Source organism: Grampus griseus (genome assembly GCF_964374135.1).
Source record: "Grampus griseus genome assembly, chromosome: 18".
In the NCBI taxonomy this organism is placed as follows: domain Eukaryota; kingdom Metazoa; phylum Chordata; class Mammalia; order Artiodactyla; family Delphinidae; genus Grampus; species Grampus griseus.
Genome location: NC_139012.1, coordinates 58,450,584 through 58,465,974, shown reverse-complemented (window position 1 = coordinate 58,465,974; position 15,391 = coordinate 58,450,584).

Sequence of the window (15,391 nt, the reverse complement as noted above, 5' to 3'; positions counted from 1 at the left end):
ACTACCGTGAACACTACTGAATTTACAGTGATACACACTCTGTGTGGATGGGTGTGTGTATGCACCTCTGGATACTTCTGTGGAAAAGAACGTTCGGATCAAAAATCAAATGACCTTTAAAAGGCTTTATCAAATTACATTCTTATTAAAAATGTTTTAAAAAGGATTGAAACTTGAAATAAGAGAAGTGGATTACTTTATGCCCTTTCAGTGTCATACTAGAGCAGTGGTTCTCAAAGTGTGGTCCAGGGACCTCTGGGGGTGTCTAAGACACTTTCGTGGAGGCTATGAAATTGAAACTATTTTCCTAATCCTAAGACATTATTTGCCTTGTTCACTCTCATTTCTTTTATGAAAGTACAGTGGAGATTTCCTAAAGGCTACACAGTGTGTGATGCTGTCATCACTATGTGCTTGGCTATTCTTGTGTTTCCTAGAATTTTCTAAGGTGGTGGGTTGAGGATATGTATATGAGTTTTTACAGATTAACTCAGGTGGTTCTCAGGACTTTTACTGTATTTTTACTAGCTATCTTTGGTTATCCCTGCTATATAGTCTCTGTAACCGCTGTAATTACTGTCATCAATAAGTTGTTATTTTAAATCCCAGAGATTTGCAAAGCTTTAAAATGATGCCACTCAGCTCACTAATATATTTTGTATTGGAAAAATGTTATTTATGTTAATATGTAAATGGTTTATTGTTTTTAAGTGAATTAATATGTTTAAATTTTGTTTTAATTTCTAATGCTATGAATATCAGTAGATACAACTCACATAAATAAAAGCTCTTGGATAATTTTTAAGAGTGTGACAGAGTCCTGAGACATGTTTGGGAAACCACTGTCCTAGAGTATTGTCTAACAAACAATGCTAGATGCTGACGTTTAACTGCCACTTTTTTTGGGCTGCGTTGGGTTTTTGTTGCTGCACGTGGGCTTTCTCTAGTTGTGGTGAGTGGGGGCTACTCTTCGTTTTGGTGGCTTCTCTTGTTGCGGAGCACGGGCTCTAGGTGCGCGGGCTTCAGTAGTTGCAGCACACGGGCTCAGTAGTTGTGGTGCACGGGCTTAGTTGCTCCACGGCATGTGGGATCTTCCTGGACCAGGGCTCGAACCCGTGTCCCCTGCATTGGCAGGTGGATTCCTAACCACTGTGCCACCGGGGAAGTCCTAACTGCCACTTTTTGTTTGTGATTGATTATGGCCCAGATTCCGTAAAGCCAGATGTTAACTTGTACATTATTGATAAGCTGCAAGTGATCTCTATTTGATAGAGTGACATGCTATTTTTCTCTAGCAGAAAGGATGTTACAGTTGTTTAGCCTTGTAGGACATTAACCACTTTAGCATCTAACTTTGTGACCTTATTCCCACATTCTTTTCTGGTATCCTCTTTTGTCACCCTTCAGGGTCCTTTGGTAGTAAGTTAAACCTTTGTTTTTACCTGTGCTTTACTGTGTTATGTTTCCAACTTTTTGAAATTTTATTCTTTGACACATACATGGGAATTTACCAGTGTGTTACAAACCTTTTCACTAGTTTTGCTGATACGTGAAATGTGCCAGTATGTAAGACTTAAAGACTTCAAAGTTTAAAAAAAAAAGTAAACATTTCGTCCTAGTTCAGTTGGGGCTTACCATTCAGGTGCGTGAGAAGGATGTGAGACTGTAAGAAGGACTGGGTGGTGTGCAGGCTTCTGTCTCCATACCCCTCATGGCACTGGTTGGGGAGGTACGTGTGCCTTTCCTTGGAACCCTCCTACCCCTAGAGGCGGTCCTCTCACTGCGGTAGTGGAGTGGTCCCCAGTGTTGGGCCTTTCAAATATAACATAGGTTATACTTCGATGACCTTTTTGAGGGACAAGAACATCCAACAAACAGCAGATACAGTAATTTTGTTAGTCTGTCAGGTGAGAGAATGGCTTTTTTTCCCCTGACGTTAGTGAAGCTAAGCCTTTTTTTGGCCATTGTATTCTGTGAATTACCTGTTCTAGTACTTTATTTTCCTGTTGGTTGCTTGTACATTTTCGTTTTGATTTGTACAGACACTTCGTTATGGATCTCAATCTTTTGTTAATATTTCAATCTCTTGCTAGTATTTTAATTTAGGGAAGTTTGATCTATTGCTTTTTCTTTGATGGCTTTGGGGCTTCGTGTCATACAAAAATATATTTTTTTCTTGTAATATATGTTTGTGATATTATATTTTGGTCTTTATTTTCTGTGTAGTATGAGATAGGAATTTGTTACTTAAAAAAAAAATTCCCTATTCTGTAGAACTACAGAGGAGGAACTTAAGACTTTTTTTTTTTGCTCTCATCCCTTTAGTCTTACAGTTAAAATGGTTTACCTTCTTGATACTGCCTTCTACGTTTTGTGCTCTACAGAAGGGTTTCTGTTTTTCTTTTCTTTGAAGATGATACTGTATAATAGGAAACAATCTATTATTATTAATTTTACAGTTAGAGATTTCTTTTTAATATCTTCAAAGGCAGAGTTATTTAATCAAGGCTACCTTTTTTCCTTCCTATGCTCTTTTCTCCATTTTCTTAAAACTACTGAAATTTCTTCCTTTTTGTTTTTTGGCTGCATGGCCTGTGGGATCTTAGTTCCCTGACCAGAGATCAAACCCACGTCCCCTGCAGTGGAAGTGCAGAGTCTTAACCACTAGACTGCCAGGGAAGTCCCACTTCTTTGTTTTATTGGAATGGTAGCAGCAGCCAGTTCACAAATTCTGTTTTTACACAATCAGAGATTGCTGACCCTAACCACTGAACTATCTGAAGATAACCAGTACTTGGGGCCTTTTTTTATGTTACAGTAACCACTCATTTTTTTGTCCCTTCTCATGGGACTGTGACCTTCTTATATCTTGAGGGAAGTAAGTCATATATCATTGTCTTGCTTGAGAGTTTCTGAGACATATAAAATTACCTACAGTACACCAGTCAATATTATTTGCAGATGAACTGCATAAATCCCAGGATATGGAAGAATTTTAAGATTCTTGAAAATTCTGTTGCTTGAAAATAAATCTAGGATGACATTTATGGTTTCAGCTCTGGAAATACTTTCTGGTTTTTGTTTTTAGACAATATTGTCTCAATTCTTTCCATATTTATTTTTATGTTTATTTAAAACAATGCCAAATCACTATGATAGAAATCTATTTCCTTGCAGAAGCAGGAAAAAAAAAAAAGCTCTGAATTAGATGCATATTTGTGTTACAAGGCTGGGCACTTTTCTTTTGAATATTTTGGAACTTGGGGACATGTTCAAGAACAGGTTTTTTGGCCACAACTAAAATAACAAGGTTTGAATTCGGTAAGCACTTATTAGATCTCATATGGTTTTTGGTGGATATGATATATGAGACTGTGACAAGGAGACATTCATCAAAATAAGAAATCTCTGAAAGGTACTGTTTTAAAATCAAAGAGCTGAGAAGATAGAAGATTATCAGTCAGATTATATACTGAGGGACTTCCCTCGTGGCACAGTGGTTAAGAATCCGCCTGCCAGTGGAGGGGACACGGGTTCAAGCCCTGGTCCGGGAAGATCCCACATGCTGCGGAGCAGCTAAGCCCGCGCGCCACAACTACTGAGCCTGCGCTCAAGAGCCTGCGAGCCACAACTACTGAGCCCACGGCTGTTACTACTGAAGCCCGTGCGCCTAGAGTCCGTGCTCCTCAACAAGAGAAGCCACCGCAATGAGAAGCCCCTGCACTGCAAAGAAGAGTAGCCCCTGCTCGCCACAACTAGAGAAAGCCTGCGCGCAGCAACGAAGACCCAGAGTAGCCAAAAATAAATAAAATAAATTTATTAAAGAAAAATATTATGTACTGAGTCTGGCTTGTAGAGCTTGTGGTGCTTATTGTCTTTAATTACCTAGCAAGGAAAAATGGCATTTGAAAATTAATTGCTCACCGTGTCATATACTGTATTACTTTGATGTAGACCAGCGGCTCCCACACCAGGCTGATCATCTGAATACAGGTTCCCACCCTGAGATTCTGATTTTTGTAGATATAGCGGTATAGCCCAGGAATGTTTTAACAAGTTCCTCAGGTGATTAGTATGGTCTGACAGGTTTGGAAACCTCTGATGTAGACCATTGTGTGTGCATTAGAAGCCCCTGCAGGATGTCTTGCTTGTTCAAATACAGATTGCTGGGTCTGCCTCCCAAGTTTCTGACTCAAAGGTCTTTGGTGGGTCCTGAGGATTTGCAATTCTATTAAGTTCCCAGGAGCTGCTGCTATTGCTGCTACTGGCTCAGGGACCACACTTTGAGTACTACTGACATAGACAGTCCCCAAGGCTCCCCAGTCCCCGACTGGTCAAGCTCAACAAGGAAACAACAAACTGTATTCTATGGCAAGGTTCTCAGTTTCTGTGGCTCAAGTTTTGCATTTCTTTTTCATGTTCTACTTGGTCATTTTTACCCTTTGTAGTGAGCATTAACTGATGAGCCTCTGTCCCTAAGGAAAGTTTTGAGTGGGAAGAAGATGATGTTTGCTGGCTAGGGTGGCTTGGTAGTGGAATGGAAATAGCCCAGGCATTGTGTAAAGCTGGGCTAAAGTCCCCATTCTTTGACCCTGGTTTTATTGTGACCTTGGGCAGGTCACCTGATCTCTCTGCTCTCCAGCCATACTTCCTCCTTCCAGGAGGCCTTTACTCCTCTCCCTGCATGGAAAGCTCTTCCCTTTCTTCTAACATCTTGTTATTGCTTGTTTCAGCTTGGACCTCTGCTCAGTCCTCACTTCCTCAGGAAAGCCTTCCCTGACCTCCCCAAGTAGGTGAGGTCCTCCTTTTTTTATACACTCAACACCATGTACCTGCCTTCCTCAGCATTGCCAAAGTTGCGGTTTTATATTTACTTGTGTGATCATTTGTCTCTCTTCGCTAGACTGTAAGCTCTGGGACTTAAACTATAAAAAAAAATTATCAGTTTGTGTTTCCTATTGTGTTTGAGCTGCAAATACCGTGCCTGACACATAAGGAGTTGAATGAATGGCAATGAATGGGGTCACGTTATACAGAAAGGCAAAGGCAGGGAGGCATTCCAAAACTGGCTGCTTTCCTGCCTGTGGATTTCTAGAAGACACCCTGTTATTCTTATAATAAGTTCTTTATTTTGCACAAATGTACTCAGTTTTAGTTATTTGCCAGAGCCCTGACAGTACGACTACTATTTATTGTTTGCTTCCTATATAAGTCAGGCATCAGCTATGATCTCACATTTGACATTGATCTAGGAGGTCAAGAATCTTAGTCTACTAATACCTAGGGCATTACTTTCTCCTAAGATTCTAAGAACCAATGTGTACTGTAAAGATATTTATAGATAGAAGATAGATTTCCTTAGCACTATATTAAGGAAAAACAGCAGAAAGCAATTTTATGCTCAAACTAGATCTCTAAGGTGGTCTTTGAGGTTGAGGATGGGTGGTACCAAGGGAGAGTAAGGTAATTTCCAGCTACAATAGTCCCCTCTTTTCCACTGTTTCACTTTCTGCAGTTTCAGTTACCTGTGGTCAACCACAGTCCAAAAATATTAAATGAAAAGTTCCAGAAATAAATAATTCATAAATTTTAAATTGTGCACTGCTCTGAGTAGCGCTGTGTCATGCTGCCTCACTTTGTCCTGCCCAGGACAAGAATCTCACATCATCACAAGAAGAAGGGTAAGTACAGTACAATAAGATACTTTAAGAGAAAGACCAAATTCACATAAGTTTTATTACAGTTATTGTTATAATTGTTATATTTTATTATTCGTTATTGTTGTTAATCCTCTTACTGTGCCTAATTCATAAATTAAACTTTATCATAGGTATGCATATATAGGAAAAAACATAGTATTTACGGGGTTTTGTACTATCCACGGTTTCAGGTGTCCACTGGGGATCTTGGAACACATCCCCCGTGGATAAGTGGGGACTACTTTACTTGCAAATATGACTGTCCTCTCTATATAGTTAAATCTCATAATGGGTAACATCCAGACAGTGCATTCACTTTACAGGGACAGGATGGTTTACTGGCCAGAACAAGACTTGACTAACAATATTTATATATCCAACTTACTTCTATGTCAGTGAGAAAAGGGATCAATATCCTGTAATTTAGAGAAATCTAGATTCAGAGAGACATAATGGCACTAAATAAGAAAGGGGGACCCTGGCCCAAAGACTCAACTATTCTAGGTCCTGTAGATAGATCTCTGGTGTGGAAATGTAAGCAATTCAATTATCCAACTAACTGTCCTTGCTCTATGTTTATATGCAAGCTTCAGATAAATGTTGGGAGACAGTTCTCCTAGGGTCTCTTGGGTTTCCTTTTTTCTGGACTGTCTTTTCAAGAATCTTTCTATAGCAATCAGCCTTGAAAATAGATGTTGTCTCTCTAGAGCATAGGGCCGACATGCTCACTGCACATTATAAAAGATTCAGAGACTGATTTGATTTTATTTGCTGACATAGTCAATTCTGAATCTTTCAAACTGAGGACCAGTCCCTGCCCTTGGAGCATGAATTAATAGAGATAAATAAAGACCTCTTGGAAAAGAGCAACCAGCACCTGTGTTCTTTTTTTTTTTCTTTTTTTATAAATTTATTTCTTTATTTTTGGCTGCGTTGGGACTTCGTTGCTGCGCGCGGGCTTTCTCTAGCAATGGCGAGCGGGGGCTACTCTTCATTATGGTGCGCGGGCTTCTCATTGCGGTGGCCTCTCGTTGCGGGGCATGGGATCTAGGCATCTGGGCCTCACTAGTTGTGGTTCGTTGGCTCAGTGGTTGTGGCTCACGGGCTTAGTTGCTCCCCGGCATGTGGGATCTTCCCAGGCCAGGGCTCAAACCCGTGTTCCCTGCCTTGGCAGGTGGATTCTTAACCACTGAGCCACCAGGGAAGTCCAGCACCTGTGCTCTTAAAGAAGTGTTGATATGAAATCAGGCTGAATGAGTTCCTTTATTGGACTTGTATCAGAGTCCAATCAGGAGACAGAAACCACAGCAGGTGTTTTAATAGGGAACTTAATTTAATATAAAGAATTGTTTATATTAGGGAAGAAAAACAGGTATTAGGGAAGAAAAAAGGTAAAGACGGGACACAGGTGTCACAGAGGTAAGAATTATAGGAAATAGTGATCACCCCGAGGCTTGGGGTAACACAAGTAAGAGGCTGGGATTTTCTGAAACTTAGAACCTTGGAGCAGGGCCCGGAGTCAGACCTCTGGGCTGGAGGACATCCTACTTTGTTGGTCCTGGTTCCTCAAAAGCTTAAAGTGGGGGCTTCCCTGGTGGCGCACTGGTTGAGAGTCCACCTGCCGATGCAGGGGACATGGGTTCGTGCCCCGGTCCGGGAAGATCCCACGTGCCGCGGAGCGGCTGGGCCTGTGAGCCATGGCCGCTGAGCCTGCGCGTCCAGAGCCTGTGCTCCGCAACGGGAGAGGCCACAGCAGTGAGAGGCCCGCGTACCAAAAAAAAAAAAAAAAAAGCTTAAAGGGGAGACTGTGGAGCTGGCACTCATACCTCTGGTGAGGGGGTGCTGGTGTCCATGCTAGTGTCTCTGAGCAGGGAGCGGAGGTGTTGCTCATGCTGGTTCTGGAAGTGTTGGAAGGAACTGCTGCCCCTGGAACCATGGTGCGGTCGTGGTCAGGCTCGGGAACTGGAAGGAAACAGCTTCATAGTCTCCCTCGAGTGCCCCCTATTGACAGAACCAAACAGGGAGCCAGCTGGTGAAGGGAGCACAGCTACAGACTGATGGCCCAGCATCATAGAGCACAGGAGGCAAATAACCAGTACAGGATTTTTTGCCGTACGCGGGCCTCTCACTGTTGTGGCCTCACCCATTGCGGGGCACAGGCTCAGCGGCCATGGCTCACGGGCCCAGCCGCTCCGTGGCATGTGGGATCTTCCCGGACCGGGGCACGAACCCGTGTCCCCTGCATCGGTAGGCAGACTCTCAACCACTGCGCCACCAGGGAAACCCCAGCGCAGGATTTTTAAAAGCCTGTTGGACTAGAGGTTAGGAGGCAGGAGGAGGGAATTCGTTTCCTGGGGGCAACTGGGCAATTGTCCGAGGAGTCTCCAGCATTATCTTGAACTTAATATCTTTCTTTAGGTCAGGGAAGGGAGTAGCCAAGGACAGCTGACTTGGAAATCCTGTATTATTACTTGGTAGCATGGGCAATTACCTGGCCTATTTTGTGGGCTACATTAGGTGGAGGCAGGAAAAAACATATTCATGTGATCCAGGGAGACAGGCTCACTGGCAACTTTATTAGATTACATATGATTTTATGGGCTTGTCATAGAGCTTGTGCAAATTCCCATGTCTGACCCACACCCTGATAATGACTGATATCTTTTAAGAGATAGAACACCGCAGAGGTTTGGTTTTATCTCACCCATAACTTGTGGTCCACGTGACTTCATTTTATATGAGCTGATTTATAAAATGGGAAGTGGGACTTCCCTGGTAGCCCAGTGGGTAAGACTCCATGTTCCCAGTGCAGGGGGCCCAGGTTCGATCCCTGGTTGGGGAACTAGATCCCACACGCATGCTGCAACTAAGAGTCTGCATGCCGCACCTAAAGATCCCATGGGCCACAACTAAGACTGGGTGCAACCTAAATAAATAAATATTTTAAAAAAACCCCAACAACTGTGAAGCATGATGCAAATGAGAAGTGCTATTTATTATTTGCATCCTTTCTGGTCCTTAACTGAGTTCCAGGGAAGTGATGGGTTTCTGTATCCAAGGGAGGATTTCAGAGAAGATAAAGAGAACAGGGAACAAAAGGTCAGAACTTACAAAATTAACAGAGTAGTTTTATACTTTTAAGATTTGGTGTTTACAAATAATAGCTCTCCTGACTGTTCTTTTAGAAGCCAGGATTTGGACCCAGGTAAATTGGACAAGTATCTCAATAGAAAACACTAGTTCATGAATTGTGGCTGTTTTAAAATAGCAGTGACCATGTAGGTATTTGAAAGTTTTACGATAGACATTTTTCCAGAATCCATTTATTTATTTTACATCTTTATTGGAGTATAATTGCTTTACAATGGTGTGTTAGTCTCTGCTTTATAACAGTGAATCAGTTATACATATACATATGTTCCCATATCTCCTCCCTCTTGCGTCTCCCTCCCTCCCACCTTCCCTATCCCACCCCTCTAGGTGGTCACAAAGCACCGAGCTGATCTCCCTGTGCTATGTGGCTGCTTCCCACTAGCTATCTATTTTACGTTTGGTAGTGTATATATGTCCATGCCACTCTCTCACTTCGTCCCAGCTTACCCTTCCCCCTCCCCATGTCCTCAAGTCCATTCTCTTCATCTGTGTCTTTATTCCTGTCCTGCCACTAGGTTCATCAGAGCCAGTTTTTTTTTTAGATTCCATATATATGTGTTAGCATAAGGTATTTGTTTTTCTCTTTCTGACTTACTTCACTCTGCATAAAGAATCCATTTATTTTAATTGAATGAAATTTATTAATAGTCTGGTACCAGGAATTGGACAAAACGTCACCCCATACCAGGCTTTCATGGTGGATAACTGTAAGTTCTAAGGTGTTGCAGGAATTGATCTGGATATAGGTAAACAGCACTGTTGTATGAGATGCTGTTACATCAGCTTTTTTTTGTTTGTTTTACATCAGCTTTTATTATACTTAACCAGTGTATTTTGTTTGGATTGTGAATGTGGAAAGCCTATTTCATTCTAATTATTGCATGTGACTTTTAGTTTAATAGTTATCATAAGTGAGAATTTAATCGGTATCGGGGTAAATATGTATATGTAATATACTTTACTACTCAAACAGTGGGGAAACTTTTTTTTCCAAAAATAGAGGATGCACATGTTTCTGAAATGCCTTTACTATGTTTCTAAATTTAAAAAGAAGGAGGGCCGGGGAGAGAAAGACACCACCTGGGGTCAAGCAGGTTACCTGGAACTCTTCTGACCAGTTGACTGGAATTGCTCTCTGCTTTCCTAAAGCATAGCTTGGGTCACCAAGCATCAGAACCATTTACTAAGCACCTCTCTGCTGTGGCACTATTCTGGGCCCTGGACAGTCTTGGGAGACGAACAAGGTCACTGCTATTTATGTTAATACCGTACAATAAGTATGTGTGCCTGTCAATAAATAAATGACCTGTGAACACTGCAGAGAGAGAAGGGGACCTGGTGCATTCTGGGGAGGCCCTTCATCAGAGGCTCCCCTGGGGGTGATGGCAAAGTGGTTTGGAGTGCAAAGGACAGCCTTGATCAAACAGGCAAGGTAGGAGGGATGTTTCAGAAAGGACGAAGGGAAGAGCCCCTGTTGCTGGGCCACGTGTGGGGAGCCCAGTCCGGCGAGAGGAAGGAAGGAGTGAGGAGAAGCTGGATTATGTGCCTCGGCCTGAAGAGAAGCTTCACAACTATGGGACACAGCTAACCCTCTTGGGAATGAGAGACTGAGTGTGCAAATGGACGGTGGCCAGGCCACAGATGAACACAGAACTCTGACCCGCAGCCTGAAGCAGCCTGCCCGAGAAACCCACCTGTGGTCTACGCTTAAACTACCCAGGAAGCCAGCCAGGCTTGTAGGGAGTCAGTCTGCTATCTCTAGTAACAACCCAGGAGGCTAAATAGCTTCTGAAGCAATCAGCCCACATGACCGGGACTTGATTAATAACTGACAGCTGCCCTATTTCGTCTCCACGCCCAACAAAGAACCAATCAGAGAAAGCCAAATATTCACCCCCTCCACAATCACATACGATGCTCTGCCTCTAGTCAGCCTGACTCCAGCTTCCCCAGGCCAACAGCTTCAGTCAGGGCAGACCTCCTGCAGCTGTCCGGTGCCTATGAAACTTTCCCACTTCCCTGCCTGCCTTTGAGTCTCTGCCCAAGTGCTCGTGACAGTGGCTGACTTCTTTGCTATAGCAAGCTCTGAACAAAGAGCTTTTGTTTTTCTCATTTGCTTGGTCTTCATTTATTCCACAGGAGAATTGCTGCTGCTGGTTCTGATTTGTCTCCTGTATAGCTTCCCCCTTGCATTTCTGTTTCTACTTCAACGAGCACTGTTTGGCCTTTGCTCAGAATTTTGCCCAGAGAAATATCAGAAGAAGATAGATTCACAGCAATGCCGATGGGTATCTGCTTTTTGAGGGTCACTAGGAAATGGTGTTGAGTGTTTCCTTTTAGGTAGAGTGGAAAGAACAGGGGCTTCAGTGGAACAGGCAGTGGGTGGGAGAGAGTGCTGTCCTGATGTAGTCTGAATAGCTTTTTAATTTTAAGGGGACATTGCTAAAGGGATAGTCAGCTCTTCTTGGATCAGTCATTAGTAGTTGACTTACCCTGCACTCAGGAAGTATTACAGCCTAGGCCTCTTTATAAAAGTTTTATTATCCTGAGAATGGCTCGGGAAGAAAGATATTATTATTGTTCAACAGTATCTAATTGTTGGGAACTGTCTATCAGCTGCTTGGAAGTTAATGTTCTGCTGACTGCCCCCTCCAAAAATCACGTTTTCTTAAAGGTTTGGGACAATACTTAGTTCAGCTGCTTTCTAATTTGCTGAGTCTTGGCCATTACATCTAATGGGAAATCATAATATACTGACTGTAAGATAAATTCCCCAGTTTGTTTTTGATTTTTTTTTTTTTTACAACTCTAACATGTGCATTGCTAAAAGCTATGGTCCCAGCCTTCAGATGTTTGAGTCAAAGCTGCCTCTCTTCTTGGCAACAGTAAGTTAACTGTTAACACAGGTTCTGTGAACAGCGAGTGGTATTACTCTGAGGCTGATGAGAAATCTTTTTGCCTTCCTTATGCCCTATCATCACAGAAGTATTTTATGTGCCGTGGTTGTGGAGCCAGCTATGATTACGGCCTGGACAAATGAAGTGGGAGATTCAAATTCGATGTGGAATCCTGATCTGCAACATCCAGGTTCCCCGGGTTGCATGCAAAGGCTTCTCTGTTGCCCCAGCCTGACTCTGCAGCATTACCTTCCTCTAGGAACCCCCATTCCAGGCACGCTGGTCTGTGCAGTACCCCTACCACATGTCTTGTATGTACCTGCTTCCAGAGTTTTGCTCCTGTTACCTCACAACTGGGCTCTCCCCACCACCTACACTTACCAAAGGTTCCTCATTTTTTTTTTTTTTTTTTTTTTTTTTTGCGGTACCCAGGCCTCTCACTGTTGTGGCCTCTCCCGTTGCGGAGCACAGGCTCCGGACGCGCAGGCTCAGCGGCCATGGCTCACGGGCCCAGCCACTCCGCGGCATGTGGGATCTTCCTGGACCGGGGCACGAACCCGTGTCCCCTGCATCAGCAGGCGGACTCTCAACCGCTGCGCCACCAGGGAAGCCCCCTCCTCATTTTTAAAAGCCCAGCTCACACCCTACCTCCTCCTTGACATTTCTGTGATTGCCCTTATCAGAAGTGACCTTTTTCCTCTTAATTCTTACAGCGGTTGCTGTCCATATCACTCAGAGTGCCCTTCAGTGCAGTCCTCTGTCTTCATTCGTTCATTTGGCCGACAGATATTTACTGAATGCCCACACTAAATTCCAAGTTTTGTTCAAGGCAGGGGAGACAGCCGTGAACAAAACAGCAGAAATGTTTTCTGGTAGGAAAGACAGATAACGAGCAAGGCAAATACGTAAAGTACATAGTAAATCAAGTGTCACTAAGTGCTGAGGAGAAAATGTAAATCCGGAAAAGGCAGGTTACTGAAATTTCAGCTGGGTGGACAGAGAAGGTGCCGTTGAGATGATAATTTCTAAAGGACCTGAAGGAGGTGAGGGAGCAAGCCATGAACATGTTCCCTCCATCTGGAAAGCTCTTCCCTCCCCACTCAGTGCAGAGGCCCTGAGGTGGGAGCATATCTAGAGGATTTGAAGAATGACAGGAGAGAGGTGTGGCTGGAGCCCAGTGCACTGGGGTAGGGGTACAATTAGTGGGATGGGGTAGGGCCTTGCAGATCATCGTTGGGACTTGTGCTTTTATTCTGTGTGAGACGGGAGGTGTTTTGAAGAGTTAAGGGACGTGATCTGATTTGTTTTTAAAGAATCTCTCTAGCTGTAGTGTTGAGAACGAGCTCTGCGGGATGGGAGAGCCTGTCAGCATTTCAGTCATCCAGGTGAGAGATGATAGTGACCAGGGCCAGAGCAATGGGGAGAAGTGATCAAGTTCTTTATGTAGTTTCATGATAGAGCCAGTTGGGTTTCCTGAGGGATTGGGTGTAGAATGAGAGAGAAAATGGAATCAAGGGTGATTCCAGGATTTTTGATGGGAGCAACCAGAGAATGTTTCGGCCATTAATGGAAATGGGAAGACTGCAGAAGTTGCAGAAGTTGCTGGTTTGGGGGAACGGAAGTGGTGGACTCTCTGGGGCTCAGTTTTAAACACGTTAAGTTTGAGATGCTCAGTAGACATCCGTGTGTAGATATCAAGTAGGCGGTAGCTTCAGAAGGGCAGAATGTCTTAAGCCTCATGAATCTTCGTGCCTTGTTTGTTGATTCCGTGAACCAGGTAATCAACAGTGAACAATAATTCTGAATAGAGGTTGGGGGAGAAGTTACGAGATTTCTAACCCTAGACTGTGAGAGAGGGAAAACATTACTTTTGGATAACAATGAAGAAAGCGGTATTTCTGAAAATGGCTAGATGATGAGGAAAAAGGGACCAGGGGTACACCTCTGTCAGCATCTATGAAGTCTTAAATCACGAAATGTTTATTTTCATTGGTTTAGGAAGAGCCCCAAACATCTTCACTCTCTGCTGAATATTCCATCTGGCCTCAGAATGCATTGTTGCTGATGGCATTATCATTATTATTATTATCAGTGACCGTCCCCTATTTTATGCAATATGTATAATAGTAGAGGCAGGTTGATATTAAGAGTTCAGATTCTGGGACAAAATGCCTGCAATTTGAATCCTGCTTCTACTATTTATATGTTGTAAGATTTTTAGCAAAAAACTGAAACCTTCCTGTGTTTCAGTTTTCTAATCAGTAAATGGTAATAATATTAGTACCTATCTCATTGGGTCATTGTGAGAATTGTTAATATATTAAAGTGTTTAGAATTGTATGGCATATAAGTGAATCCTATATGCGATATTAGTTTTTTATACCAAGCACTGTCTTATATACTGGGTGCCATGATGAGCACTGAACTTGACATAGTCCCTGGCCATGGAGCTATTGATGAAAATTGAGACAGATTATCTCCCAGGTATAGAAGAAAATGAGTTTCAAAAGTTCACTCAACTCAGAACTGCTGGTAGGAAATCCAGAAATGAATCACAAATAGTTTTAACCTTCCATACAAGGTCCAACTTGATTTGCACCTAGCACTTAAGTGGCAAAGCAAGCTAACTGAAAGTCTCAGAGGGCCATACTTTCAATATTTGGGCAACTGCCTTGTGGAACAGGAAACTACAATGCTGGGCAAGTTTTCTAGGTGCCAGGCCATGGGGTACCTGGCCTTGCACAAGTCTAGAGTCTGGTCCTCCAGAAAAATGAGGAAAGCTCGTCTCTGCCCCAGGGCTGAGCAGACAGATAGGGGTGAGTATGAATACAGTCTGACAAAGTTCTCCCTGTCTTGTGCCATCAGAGCAGAAGAAGGGAAGGTGTGGGGAGAAAGCAGTGTGTCTGTGAGGGGCGGGGGAGGACACTGGGAGACAGTGAAGTGGTTCCATGTTCTAGGTTGTAGTTGCTCAGAGACTGAAATTGTGGCCCACTGAGACTCTTAGTTGCTTTGCCACTTAGGTGCTGGCTGGAAACCAGGACTATTCCCCTGGGATCGACTGATTGATTGATTACTAAATGAATGAATGAATCAAGTAAGCAACCACTTAAACATTTACTGAGCGTGGCTCATGTGTCAGGAAAGATACCACGCTGTGACGATATTTTTACCTGGCTGAGGAAAGAGTTTCTTCTTGCCAAGAGCTGTGCCAGAAGCTGGGGAGACAACAGAATGAGACCCAAGACTGTGCCAGGTTGACTGCAGCTTTCAGTCAACCATGGAGAGGGAAGCAGGGAAATTCATCCAGCCTGATGACTGATGGGATGGGCCCACAGAACAAGCGCCTAACCCAGCTTCGGGAGTTCAAGGGTCCTTGTCCTGAGTCATGGGACGAGAAGGCGATGCTAGGTTCGGGATAGAGGTGAAGGGCAGAGTTATATAACCTAAAAAAGCCCCGAGGAAGCTCTGTTATCCCAGTGGCCTCCTGAGCTCAGATCCAATTTTAGAAATTGAACCTAGTGTTAGGCCATGAAGATTAACACACCCCAACTGGTCAGCAGGGGCAGATGCTGTTACCCAAAAGAGCTTTGAGGTTAACTTTATGCCGTAGGCTGGGTCTGTGTTGGCCAGAGCTCTCCTTGG